Source organism: Thunnus thynnus, chromosome 2, assembly GCF_963924715.1.
Source record: "Thunnus thynnus chromosome 2, fThuThy2.1, whole genome shotgun sequence".
NCBI classification, from domain to species: Eukaryota; Metazoa; Chordata; class Actinopteri; order Scombriformes; family Scombridae; genus Thunnus; species Thunnus thynnus.
The window spans coordinates 34,600,620-34,615,608 of NC_089518.1; the positions used below are offsets into that span (position 1 = coordinate 34,600,620).

General features: G+C 38.4%; 1 protein-coding gene across 2 annotated transcripts in view; it reads left to right on the top strand.

Moving 5' to 3' along the window:
* Positions 1-7,218: 7,218 nt before the first annotated feature.
* LOC137169000 (protein yippee-like 1) overlaps positions 7,219-14,989 on the top strand; it is a 40,159-nt gene continuing 32,388 nt past the window's right edge. Inside the window, exon 1 of one of the 2 annotated variants that reach the window (XM_067571941.1) lies at positions 7,219-7,794. The gene's annotated coding sequence lies outside the window, so the exon portion shown is untranslated. Of the gene's footprint in view, positions 7,795-10,379; positions 10,851-14,989 lie in introns of those variants that run through there. The other variant, XM_067571933.1, reaches the window with a different exon arrangement.

Genomic DNA, 14,989 nt, shown 5'->3' on the forward strand with positions numbered 1-14,989 from the left:
GATGCGGAGATTCCTAATAATTTCCTGAAAGTTTCCTGAAAAGAATTATTTTATTTGATGCTAATCATAGATGCTAATCAATTGGTGCACTTAAATTGAGATAATTTCTATTGATTGCTAAGCTAGCAAAACGCGGAGATCTTAAAAGGATAGTTTGACATTTTGGGGAAATATGCTTATTAGCTTTCTCGCTTATAGTTAGATGAGAAGATCAACACCACAGTCATGTCAACACAGTGAAATAGCTCCAGCCAGCAGCAGCAGGTTAGCTTAGCTTAGCATAAAGACTGGAAACAGGGGAAAGGAGCTAGCTTGATTCTGTCCAAAGTTTTTAAAGAATATACCCACCAGGTTTATTCAGTACAAAAACCGAAGTTCAGAAGAAACAAGAAGTTGGGATTTTACAGAGTGTTATGTGTGTAGGATGATTTCTTGGCAGGGAGCAGTGACTTCCTGGAGTCTTTGCTGGTTAACTGGCAACCTCAACCAATGGAGACAAAGTTTCCATGAAGTTACTGCTCACAGCTAAAAATAGTCCCTCACATAAACCTTTGTAAAACCACAACTTCTTTTTTACTTTGTTTTACTTTACAGAGACAAACTTAACTGTTTCCCCTGTTTCCAGTCTTTGTGCTAAGCTAAGCTAACTGTAGCTTTATATTTAACCAACAAATATGAGAACGGTATCAATTTTCTCATCTAACTCTCTACCAGAAAGTAAAATAAGGGAATTTCCCCAAAAGGTCAAACTATTACATGAAGTCAGTGCACAGCGGGTGAACTGAACTCGCAAAAATTTGCAATTTGTCTGCAGACAAAATAACATAAATGAAAAATAACAATTGATGATGAAGCAGTTGTTTCAAATAAATGCCTCTTTTAAACACAAATAACTAAACTCAAATATCTTTTCAATCTGTCACTCTGTCCTTTGTATTTTCGCTGTAATTAGTAGCAGATTACATAGTACTTATCAGGAAATTTTCAAAATTTTTACTTGAAAAATGAAAATAATAATAATAATGTACCCACAAAAATAACATAAATTTATACTTTTTTTCAATTCAAATGTTGATCAAAGTTTTGTTGGCTCTGCGCACAGAGGTTTACGTCATCTGATGACATTTATAAAAAAAAATTTTTAAAAAGTGTTTATGACCAAAACTTAAATTGCAGAAATGACAGTTTTTTTGCACTCTAAAATTTCACCTGAGCAGACGCGAGGTAAATATTCATCTGTCCCGATACTCCTCACACTCACCGTATACGCCCGTCTGTCACACGACTATTAAATGCACTTGCTTCTACAGTAGTTGGGATGGGATTTATAATCCGAGGTGCCTGCTGGGACTTGACTTGCCTGTAGATAGTTTTTTTTTTTTTTTTTTTTTTTTTTGGGGGGGGAGGGGGAGGGGGGGTTTAATGAGAACATTAAGGGCACTGGAAACCTTACTGGGATTAGTTGTATGATAAGCTTCTGCTGAGTTCTTTGTGCAACCTGTCTGTTTGTGCCTTTTTTGATAGTCTTGATATCCAAGATTTGATGTGCAGCTTTTGTTTAGTCGGGACTCCGTTGTAATCGCAGTATACGCTCTTTAAAAATGAACACAATCAAGTCGGGGGGGGGTGGGAGGGATGGTGGGTGGGTATACTTATCTTTCAGTTATGTAAATTTTAAAGAGATTTGTTGCCACAGCTGTGTGATTTGTGACTGTATTGAAAAGATGAAAAAGCAAAGATTTATATTTTTTGCGTTACCCTTTTTCCTTGAGCCTATTCTTTTTTTTTTTTCTTTTTTTTTTTCTTTTTTTTTGATGTTTTTGTGCAGATATTTTTATTGTAAAATGAATGTTATGTTTTTATCAGACACTAATCTTGTTTGAGTTGTCTCCAGTGGAACTACTTCACTCTGTATGTTTTGATCAGTATAAATCTTTAATTGTGTAGTTAACATTTCAGAAAGAAAAAAAAAGGTCCTTGGTTGTATTTTAAAGGTTTCTGTTTGACCTGCCATAGAAATTGTTTGAACTGATCGGTCAGTTTTATTTTGCTGTCGTGTGAAGGATTTGACTTGAACGAAGCATTTCTTTGCTATTATTAAAGACTGACTGCCACTTTGAAAAAAAAAAAAAAACATCTGGATTTTTTTTATGTTTGGGGTTTGTTTGTTTTTTTGCAACTCTGCCATGACATTTAAATAGACGTTCATTAAAAAACAAAAACACTGTACCTTCATTAACATATCTGTGAATTCTCTTTTTCTAAGCCAGAGTACAAGAAAAACACAAGAAACTTCACAATTCAAGATAATACTTTAACCTTCCTTTACACACAGAATTACAAAATATACATTTATTGGAGCGACACAATACTCAATTAAATCTATTTAATGAGACGATTGAAAATTCTTAATAAATAAAGATGTATTACTCATAAACTAACAGCTGCCACCTTTAATTTTACAATCATATATTCACTTTAAAGGCCAGACAGGGAATCTGCAAAAAAAACAGGGTGTTAAAAGTCCTTTTAATACCTTCTACCTTCTAATTAACATTAGTTATGTAATATTTTTGTATCTGTCTGTCAGCTTTCTGAAGACATAATACATCTGTAAACTTAAAGTGTGGATTGATTGATTAGTTTCCATCAAACCTGAAGCGAACACTGTCGCTGCTCGTTACAGTAGCTAGCTGCTTAATGCATTTTTTCTGCCACTTGTCTGAGTCCAGGTTGCATTAATTTAATTACATCATTAGGAATAATTGTTATAAACTGCTGGGAAGTATAAATGGAACAGTAAATGGAAAGCACTTATACATTCACCCGTTCACACACATATTCATACACTAATGGCGCTAATGGCTACCCTGTAAGGTGCCAGCCTGCTCATCAGGAGGGGAATCTAATGCGTCTGCACGCACTCAATTTGGGGTTCAGTATCTCGCTCAAGGACACTTCAATATGCGGACTGGAGGAGCAGATCTTCTGATTAGCGGACGACCCGCTCTACCTCCTGAGCCACAGTCATTAAAAAGTATTCTAAGCCATGTGGTCTTTACTGGTTTTCCATCATGCTTTCATATTTTGGCCAGTATGATGGTGAAACAGGTGTTAAATAACTGCAGCATTAAAGAGAAAACTTGGTCAGAAAACAAGCTCTTGAACAAAAAGTTTAGCAAAGTTTATAAAGCTAGTTGTGAGTATGTGTCTGTCTTAAAACTCACATATCTACCGTTATCACTGGCTTCAATGTAAGAGATGGGATTTTAGCAGTCTGACACGACCCAGTAGGTCCTTTCCAAAGTTATTGTCTTTGTGTTTATCTCTCCGCCGCAGCTCAGCAAGTAAACACAGTCCAGAGAAAGAGGATTTTGTTTTTTTTAAACTAATACCCATTTGATTTGTCCAACTAAGACTGCTGAAGCCTAATTTTAGCTCCAGCTAAACATTAGAGGATTTTATGCTGAATAAAGACTGTGGATTTTGGCCTCCCGTCTCTTCCATTGAAATCTGATTATGAATGGATCTTTTCTCAGCCAGTACAAACGGGAGGAGCAGGGACCAGTAACTCTGCCAGTGTTACATCCGGGCATGTGAGGCTACGTTCACATTTTATGCTGCAGTGGCCCAAATCTGATTTTTTTCACTTAAGTGTGAACAAATCTGATTTTTTTTGATACCAGATCTGGGCGACTTGCGTATGTGGTCCTCATATCTGATCTCTGGCTACGCAGCTGCTGTCAGAACAGTCAGATGGGAATTGATGTGGTTCTTTTAAGTGTCGTCATCTGGACGCAGGGTCAACGGAGACACGAGGAAGTTTCAAATTTGTCGGAAAGTTATGGAAAAGCTTTTATTTATTGTCGATTTTATTCTATTTGACTCTCTCACCAATGACGTTATTGTTGTTATTCTTGATGCATCTCACATTTCAGTTAAATCTGTGCATTTGTGGTATTTCAGGAGCTCAGAGGAGCCGGATACATGTCACTTACAAACATGAATATGAACCATCAACATAGAAAGACTGGATCTGACTAAAACCCTGACTAAACACCCTCTGATTGCTGAGTTTTTTCCTGGATAAAATGTGTGTATATATGGTGTCTGTGGTGTTTTTTACCTGATGAAGGTCTGAGGACATCATGTTTCATACAGTATATTTGTGAATTAAACGTCCATTTAATTCATACTTCAGAAACATCAGGTACCACAGAATCCAGTACAATGTTGATCCTCCTGTACTCCTTTTATTAACTACATTTCAACCCTCAGACTCAGACAGATCAGGTAAAAATTGATCGTTTATTGATGAATTTTCCTTCACAGTCTGTCACTTAGACTTTGTAGTGTGTAGAAATGTAGATGAGATGGTCACCTGTGAAGATCTGCACACTAGTTTCTCATTTTGGAAGAATTTATTTGCAGATTTTTAATTGTCCACATGAATATGAAGCACAATTTTAATTTAAAAACTGGGTGCTTCCCACCTTTTCATAACGTTTTGGATCAAACATACAGAAAATACTGTAAAATAATGAATAACCAAGAGGAATCAGTCACAGTTATTTATTAATAACTTGTTGGGATTTTATCTTTTGACAACATAATTATAAATTCTAACAAAACGTGTAACAGTACAGACAATAGACACAAACCTGCCTCCACTCAGACAGCAGGATGTGAAATGGTAACGTCTGAGCTGATTTTAAAGTTTTGATTCTGACATTAATTAAACTTGAACTTGCAGTGATGAGATCTTCAGAGTTAACGAGGCTCTTATCTCGTACTGTCAGTGGTGGGAAGAGTACTGAGATCTTAATATCTAAATAAATAGATCTAAAATACTCCTTTACAAGAATAAGTCCTGATTCTTATTTAAGTGAAAGTGTGGGCAGCTAAATGTACTTAAAGTTTCAAAAGGAAAATTACTTAATATGCAAAATTAGTACATATATATTATTGGAATATTAATACTGATTCATTGACGTAAGTTTTTAATAGCAGCATACTGTTGGCTAGTCTAATCTATAACAATGCTATTTTATAGTTATAAACTGATCATATACATGATTTTATGTAGGAAATATTGATCTGAAAAGTAGCTAGGAGTTATAACTGCAATTGTTTTTTATTTTATTGTTTGTTCATTTAACCAGTAATTCTCTTGAGACACATTATCTCTTTTAAAAGGGAGACTGGGCCAAAACGGCAGCGTACAATCAGTGTCACAAAGTTACATAAAAACACTTTAATTTACAACAATCACATCCAACACAGCACAAAGTAGCATAAAAAAGAAATACCACAAAGTTCAGATACCTCAAAATTGTGCTTGAGTAAATGTACCACCGAAGCATATTGTTGCCGTTTGCTGACAACTTTACACCAACCTGAATAAATAAAGGCTGAATGAATGAATGTCAGATCCAATATATATGTAACAAACTCTTCATGTTCAACTGATAATAAAATCACACATTTTAACCATGAGATGCTGCAGTGTCCTGTAGAGGGCGCTGTCGCATTTACTATTAATATCTACTGCAGCCTCCCTCTGTCTAGTCAGCAGTCTGATTCATAAATTGATGCCATTCACATTTGTAGCCTATAAACCAAACTCCGATATTTCTTTAATGATTATAAAGTTGTAGCACATTTGAACTACATCCTGAAGATTAACGGACTTTAATCTGTTTCTGCTCATTTAATGATCTTTATCTTCAAGGAAGGAAGATAAAAACACGTTTATCTTATTAAATCTAAGAACATTTACACAAATTTCAGCCTGTTTGCGTCACAAATCCATAAAAGTGTGGACAAAAAGGAACAATTAAACGAAAAATTAAATCTATAAATTATTTTAAAAGATGATACTGAAATAAAACAGTTATTTTAACTCTGACATAAATATTTATAATAAAACTACAGTAAACATCACTATTCAACGTCTATCTATGCCATTGATTTTTAGGGGGTTTGTTTACTTGCTGTGCTTCGACCACGTGCTTGCAATGCGGACACGCATGCGCGCCGTGAGGTATTGGCGTTTGGCACCGCACGCGTCTGTCTCGGTGGCGCGCACAGCCAAAAACAATCCTCGGCCACGCGAGCGCGCATACCAGAGTCTGTTCTCGCGTTGATTGGCTGTCGGTATCTAGCCCCGCCCTCTCTCTAAGCTGATTGGGCAGCCGGAGACTCAGCTTGTCACTGATTGGACGCTATTTGTAGAACCGGCTGTGTAGCTAGGCTATTGCTGCGTTCACGTACATCTCTAAAGCTCAAATTTAAGTTTTTTTTTAACAGGAAAACGTTGCTTTCAGTTGTTTGTGTCTCAAGTAGCAGCTAAACGGCGCCCAGAAGACTCTGTTTTAAACTCTCTGAAGGCCATAAAGGCGAAGTGACAAGTGCAAAAACATTAGAAAGTGTGGATTATGTACTGAAAATATGCCTGATGAACAGTATAGCAGCTGTTGACATGGTGTCCAGTGAACAGCTGTTATTACCCAATAAATAAATAAATAATGAATGACTCCACGTAGGCCTAAATCAAGATGTGACAATTGTGTTTTAAGTTTCCAATCTCACTCTAAATCTTAAATCTGCACTTCTAGAATTAAAAGATGTGTCATCTGTATTTTTCAACCCTGAAAAAGCAATTGATAAACTGAAAATAAATGTTAAAATCTGGGTACTTTGACTGTTGTACTCGGGTATTCGACGTTTCCTCAATTCTGATACAATAAAAACTCAATGTGATTTCAACTAAACCGTCTCCATGACAACTGAGCAACTCCATCTACAGAGGAAGACACCGAGATGTGGTTGAAAGCTTTGGAAACAGTAAGTTGGACTTTGTGTTAATATATATATTTTTTAATTTCTTCTTTCGATCATACAATTATTTATTTTTATTTTTAAGTTTTGTATTTTAACGTAAAATTTTAATAATATTTCATAGTTCTGGTTTTATTTTATTGAATAGGCTGAATAGTCTTCACTATGGGGGGGGCATCCTTGTGTGTTTAATGTCTGACTGTAAACCACATTTCCTTTGGTATAACACTAAAGTTGAAATTCCTTTCATTTTTCCACGTTGAGTTTCTCTGCGCTCAATCCTCCTATTCCAGGAAATCTCATATTCCCTGCAGCACTTAAAGGCAGCACCGGTAGATGAAATAAAACGCTGCTTTATTTGCACTTTTTGTACAAGTTTTTACACCGTAACCAGCTCACACGCTTCACTCTGATGAGACTATAAACAATTTAAAGATCTGATCAGGCAGTCTCATCTGACAGAAACGGTGTCCTGGATGTTTTTGCGCATCATTCAAAGCGCGCCGCGCATCACCAGCGCTAATTAGGATTTCAGTATAAATGGCCGCAGACGGGACAGCTCAGCCTGTCCTGCCGCTGCTGACGGAGAACTGCTGATAGAGAGGTCAGAAAGCTGCAGGCTGCTCCAACATGCACACACTGTAAGCCGCCTCACGGATGGGACTCTACTCAAACCCGGAGATATCCCGCAGATTTCACGCTCCAGCGCAGAGTCTGTGGCTTATAAATGCAGTGAAAATCCACCGAGGAGATTGATGTTTTTTGGAGACTTTTTAATGGCACTCGGCTCGACCTAGACAAGCTGCCGCTGCCTGTATGGGACGGTGACGGTGTCTTTTATTTTTGTTTTTGTTTTTTGGATGTATTCAGACTCCCGGAGCTCCAGCGGAGAAAACGATTTCCTCCACCGGGTTGTTTTGGTTTCCGAGGGGGGGAAGGCGAGGTGTTTTTGGGGTGAGTGCAGAGCCAGTGACCTGCTGGAGGACAAGCATGTGTTGGTCCGAAATACGACAGTAATAACCCTGTAATGCTGCTTTAATATCCCCTTAGAGACTCATAAAGCATGTGTCTGTGTGGTGAGTTTGTAGCTGGGATCATACTTTATGCTATTTTATGTTTGTTTCCTGTTGCACCAAAGAATTTATAGTTTTTAGCCTATAGCCTGCTTCATTTGTATCATAGGGTTAGGATTTTTGATGTTTTTGGACTGAATGCTAAACCGCTAGCCTCTGTAATGCATGAAAGCACTTTAATATTATGGTAAAATCCCACAATGTTTATATAATAGGCCTACTCTGTAACACTGCTCCAGAAACTTAAAGTGTGGTATTTATGTTGCAGTTTATCACATTTTTTTAAAATCCCCTGTACTTTTAGGATGACATCTCTGTAGGATTCATACTTTTGCACTCATAATGATAGACCTATAACCTGTTTACATTAATGATCAGGTTACAATGTCTCTTTCTTTAATGAGACACGTTTTGCAACGTGATCTTCGAGTTACGTTCAAGAGCAACAAAAAAAAGAGAAAAGCCCCTGAAGTGCAGCCTCTGTCAGCTTATAATTTGCGCTATCTCTGTTCCCATCATCACCACCAGTGCGCCTTTTTGGCTGCAGATCTCGGTCAGTTTTTGTAAGGGGGTAGAGGGGGTGGGTGGGAGGGTGGAGGGGTGGGTTAATGCCACGTGAACAGGCTACAAAAACACAGTGAAAGGATGGATTTCATAACGCTCACGCGCGCACAGCCTGCACCTCTCTCTCTCTGCAGTGTGCAATGTTGTGTTTACATGCATCCCGCTCCTACGGTGAAGCAACACATTTGAGGGTTTCATGGTGTTGCAACACGACTGGGCTCATCCTGAAATGACAACATTTTTTTTTTTTTAAATAATGACACACAGAAAGAAGAAGTATTCATGAATTGTTGTTGTGTTTTGGACGCGCGTCCTCGACGTCTGGACGTCAAGGGTATGACGAGGGCAGCTAGGCTTTTTGTTCATGTTTAATTTTAGGTATTTTTATCTATTTAGTGTCATCATTAATGGCATTATATTTCAGATGTGGATCTGTCTAATGTCAGGATGATGCAGTGTGACATAGTGCAGCTGCAGGAGGAGGAGGTGGTGGTGGATCAGGATGCTGTTTTTGTTTTAATCTGCAAAATAAAAAAATAATAATACCAGCTATGTCCCACATGGCAAAAGCCTAAAGATACACTCGAGGAATATTGATCTGCTTTTAGAATTAACTGAAGGAGGCAGGCCTTTTCTGTGTAGTTGTTTTTTTTTTTAGGAAACATCATCTTTTAATATCACTACAGTGTTTATATGGTGCTCAGCTATGACTTTAAATTGACCTTTTCCTGCTTTCTGGTGTTATTACTTCCATTTGGTGTCAGGGTTGTGTATTATTCTGTGTTTGCCATCATTATAAAACATTACAGCATCATAAAAGATCGTTTTCTTAAGGGATTGTAATCAATATTGTCTCTAAATCTGTCCCCATATGGCCATTAATCTCAAAATAATTGATCAAGCAGCAGGCAATTGAAGTGAAATATGTGCTGAAAAGGTAGCACGTGACTCTGCCTTTGATCACAACAAAGAGCAACAGATTAAAAAAAAAAACAAAGCATCAAGAAAAAGAATCATTTTTTTACACCACGGAAGAGAAAAAAATCAGATTCATATTCTCATCTTGTATTTATTTACACATCCGGGCATCTGCGCGCTCCCTCCTTCCCTTAGTGGCGCCTTCAGGTCGCATGGGAAATAATCTCTTCAGCAAAAACATAACAATACGTTTCAAAAACCAATAATAATAAGGTTTCATGGCTCTCTTTTGTGAAACGCTGATTTAATTTGGTTGGTGAAATAATTCTCAACTCGTAACTCATACTTCACACACAAACACTACATGTGATGCATTTGAGTTCATGTTTTACAGCAGCACATCAAACACTGCAGGCAACAAACTAATTTGAACTATACTTCACCTCCACTTAAAGCTTCTTCACCATAAAAATAAATCTAATTCAGAGGTTTGATCGTAAATTGCCAAAGTTAACAATCTGAAACCTGAATTGAAACATATAGTGAGTAAAAAAACTGAAGGCATCTTCATTCATAGACAAGGTAAAAAAGTAAAACTATTGATATGTTTTCCACGGAAGTTGAAAACCAAACAGAGCCTTTACAATAAGAAGAACTCTGCTCTCTGGGTAAGATAAACCAGATTGACCCCAGACAGGGAAGTTAAAGTGTCACATTAGCAAACGGAAGTACAAGAACAGATCCAGCATACAAAGAACTGTAATAAACTAGACTATCATATACATTATTAACACCCTCTACAGCAAAATAAAGCATAGAACAAAAATAAAGGGTCCTTAATAGATACTATAAACATCATACATATTTAATGAACCACAAAGTGTATTGAGATAAAAATCATTTTAAGTGAGGAGAAAGGGAATACAAAAGGTTGCATGTGAATAAAAAATGCACTTTAGTAAATGGAATCACGTTGTTGTTAGAGATCTGGGGGGAAAAATACAAAATGTTTTAGCACCTTTAAAATAACAAAGAATTAAAATGACTCAACTCAAAAAATATGTACACTCAGTCACCACTTGAATACCACTCTCCACCTGGTTTCCATCTTTCCCACGGGAACCTGAAGGCAGCACAGCCACTCATTGATGAGCGCGCCTGTCAATCACAGCTGCAGCTCCCTCCCACGTGGTGACGTTTCCGTACCAAAGTAACCAGGCCAGTCCATTACGCACACAAAAGACACAACAAAAGCCCGTGCTGGGAAAAATGAGATCCGTCAGCACCCAAAGGACACAACAATAAGTTCCCATCTGGCAGCATCACACATGGACCAGAGCCTGGGACGACGACAATCATTTATTTAACTCCAAACAACAACAACAACAACACAACATCTCCCTCTTTCTTCAGCTGTCCAACCAAGCTGCGTTTTGCTCAGATCTGATCCAGGTGGTGAGTACAGCAGCAGCAGTAGCAGCAGCAGCAACAGCAACAGAAGAGCATGTTTACCTCAAAAAAAAAAAAAACTGAAAGAAAAAGCAGTAAACATGGTTCTGGTGTCGTGCTGGATTCACAGTCTGCATCAGGCTCGGAAAAAACAAACAATAAAAAGCAGCCAGCACAGCGACACTGTTGCGCTTGAGCTGGCGTCGTGCTCTTTTGTTTGGGAAAAAAAAGAGGAAAGAGGGGGGGTTGTTAAAAAAAAAAGCATGTAACGTTCAGATTAACTTCTTTAGATTGTCCAAATGTTCAGTTTAAGGGCAGGTTTTGTTGTTAAATGTGTTATTAGTGTTGTTGAGATGCAGTGTTGAGAGCAGCGAGTCTTTTGTCTGGACACTCTTCTTCCTGTTGGTTACCAGAGACGCACAGTGTGCTGCCTCTTTGTTTTCACTTTGCTCAGTTTGAACATCAGCTGTTCCTGCTGGGTTACCTGTCGACTCAACTCACTCCTCATTTCATAATGGAGCTTTCCTCATTTTTAAGACCCCCCTCCCCTCCCTCCTCCCAAAAAAACCCCCAAAACAACAGCGTCGTTTAAATCAAAATTGTTGTTACCAGGCGATGAGGAAGGCTTGTGAAACAAAGGAACCAGCGCCAGGAAATGCTCTTGTAGGATTCCAGGCCAAATTTTTAGAATATTTTACAGTTTTTCTTGTTAAAAAATACAGAAAATCTTAAAGTAACAGCATAAGAAGTGAACACAAATAAGACCATGTGCTGTCAAATACTCTGAAGTCAGCAACTTGGCTTCACAGGTGACCACAACAAACCGAAACACAGCTCTGCAGACGTTGTTTACATCCTTATTTGGCGTTTATGAAGAAAACTGTCAGGTGTGCGTCATGTCATGCTGTCAGTGTGTGTGTGTGTATTGAAGAGAGAAGAAAGGGGGGGGGTCCACATGCAAATAACAGCATGCTATTGTGTGTCTGTGAGTGACAACCCCCCCTTTTTTCTCCTGGGGATGCACAGCACAGAGCAGGTTTAATCGCTGATGGTGATGATGCTGAAGTATGACACACTTATAAAGCTTGTGTGTGTGTGTTTTTTTCACCTTGCCACCCCCCCCGCCTCATGCACGTGCAGCTGGGGTTAAACTGGGCTAATTCAGAAAGGGGATTTTGTCCTTTTCATGCAGGGATTATGGCCTCAGGCACCTGTGCAGATTATACAGTATGTATGTAAATATGGCTCGTCTGGGGCTGCTGGGTTGGGTTGCCAGTCTTCACCTTTGTACCTTCTCAGCTGTGTGTGTGTTTTTATGTGTGCGTGCGTGCGTGTGTTTGCAGCAGCCATGCTTTCACGTCACTTCACGGCTGCTTCCTGTTGAGTTGCGGAAGCTCCTTTGTTTTTTCGTCTGGCTGCTGGTTTCTGTCTCGGTGCTGCTCTTCCTGTTGCAGCATGTTGAGCTCAATTGGAAACTTCTAGAGCTGCTGAAGCTCATTTTCATTGTGTTTTCACTCTCAGGGATGCAGGGTTATTGTGTGTGTGTGTGTGTGTGTGTGTGTGTGTGTGTTTTTCTTTCAAGGTGCAACCTTTGTTATGCAATGCTGTCAGTGAGAATGATTGTTGAGCCTGAAAGCTGCTGTAGACATGAAAGTATATATATATATATTTACTACAACAGGTAGTTTCTCTTCCTTTCAACACTTGGATCATCACTCAGAAGATGAAAATGAAGCCCTGACACTTGACAATGTCTGTCTTTTGTTGTAAATTACAAATACTCTTTTGAAAAGATGTATCATATTCCAAAATATGGCTGACAGAAAGCTTAATGTCTTGTATACACAAACACATTATAAACAACAATAAACCCTTCTCAGCATTTTCATACAAGTAGATGTTTCTTTTCTTACTCTCATAACTGTCGCCAAGTGTGTTTTTGTTGTAGGAATAAGGCCGAGCAGATATATAGCAACACTTGTAGGCAGTCCAATTTGGATCAATAACAAAACACACAGCTGTCATAGTCCCGCCCACATTGTTTGATTGACATGTGCCCTCTGAGAAGAGCTCAGTCATTTTCTTTCTGCAATCGGTGATGTAATAATTATTCAGGTACTTAAAGGTGCAGTTAGTAGAACTTAGCGACATCTAGCAGAGCGGATTTGGCAGAAATGGAATATAATATTCATAAGTATGTTTTAATTAGTGTATAATCACCTGAAAATAAGAATGAATGAGCCCTTTATATCTACATATCTACACAGGGAGCAGCAGCTCTGCCATGTTGCACCGCCATGTTTCTACAGTAGTACTTTTCGCCGCCACTGTAGGTTTTCCTTCATGCTTTGAAAGGGGGGGGGGTATTCAGTTGGTTGCAATCGATAGACGCCACTAAATCCTACACACTTGTCCTTTAACTAAAAGTTACCACAATGTAAAAGTATTCTATTACCAGTAAAAGTCCTGTATTCAAAATCTTACCAAGCTAAAAGTACAGAAATATCATTAGCAATATGTACTTTAAGTATCAAAAGTTGTACTCATTATGCAGCAGGATGGTGGTTAGCGACGTTATTATGTATTTTTAAGTTTTTGAAGTAAATGAAATTGCACTTAAAGTGAGACTGCGTGACTTTTGCTGCACAGCGGCCGCTGTGGCCACAAGTCATAATTACAGCTAAATGCTAAAAAATGGTGTAACAGTCGCACAAGCACAGAAGAGTCATGTTTTCTAACGTTAGCTTCATGTTTAGCCACCTTAAACTACTGTTCTTACCAGAGTCTGTGGCAGCAGACAGCAGCAGGGTGAGGAGAAGGGTATTCAGTCAGTTGCAGTCTGCAACCTCACCGCTAGATGCTGCTAAATCTTACATACTGGTCCTTTAACTTGTTGTTTTCTGACCTGCTAATTTACTTTTTCAACAAAATTTTCACCCAAAAAGCCCTCATAAACCCACTGTACACTACCTGCTCAGCACCAAACAGCAGACAGACACAGTTAAAGACTAGCTGGTGAAGAAAGTGGAACTTCTAGCAGCTAAATTGACAGTTATTTCCTTCAGGAGTTGGTGGAGACCAAACCAGAGCTAAAAGAGAGTGAATATTAGACTTATATTCACCAGGTGGACAGAAACATGACTCCAAATGAATTGATAATGTTGCTCCGTAACTGCTGGATTTGTAAATAAGCAACAACACATTCACCACATGTTTGTCAATGTTCCAGTTTGTTCTGCTGCCCCCAAGTGGCCAAAAAAAACATCAATGAACCCAGCTTTAAATATGGTACTTGAGTAAATTGAATTACTTTCCGCCAATGTCTGCAATGTAGTTTTACTGGAGTCACAAATGTTTAAATCAAATCAAGTCAAATTCAACCCAATTTCCACGGTGCCTTTTGAGCCAGATCGCAATACAAAGTCCTTCACATAGACATGAAAGAACGATCAATAAACAAGACACAGCACGAAACAACAGTAACAAACCATGTAAAATAAACCAGTAAAAGGCCTCATTCTTTACTTTACCCACTATATGAACAAACCACCATAACCTCAAACTTTAGTGTCCACTTAAAGACACCAAACAGCCTCTGAACACAGACAGGAATGTTTTAGAGGAACAACACTTCTGTTAAACGTTTGACAGCTGATCCTTTTAGTTCCCGTTCGCTGTGAACCACAGCAGAGACAAACACACAAACAAAATGATTAATAATCATAGTTTAATAGACGAGATAAGTAACAGGGTTATAAAAGGCAGTGGGCGGCATGGAGATGAAGGCAGCAGGATGAAGAGGAGGATGTGAAAAAAGATATTACTTATATACAGATAGGTAAAATAAAACAATTGGCTTGTTAGACAATGCAATACTTATGTTGATTTCTTGTCCTGTGAGCCCTTTTGAGCAAGTGAATCACCTTTTCGAGTCTCCAGGTTACAAAAGATTTTTGAATCAATTCATTATGGATGTTTTTTGGTGTTGACGGAGGCTTAAACGTCACATTTTTGGTCAGCTGGAATCCGAATTCTTGCCGCACCGAAGTCTAGACGGCGGTACAGTCGGAGGTAGAGCAGGTCTCTTCTTCATGGTGAATATTTGGCGGTGTTTTTAGACCTGTAGCAATGTTTTTGTCAATCTC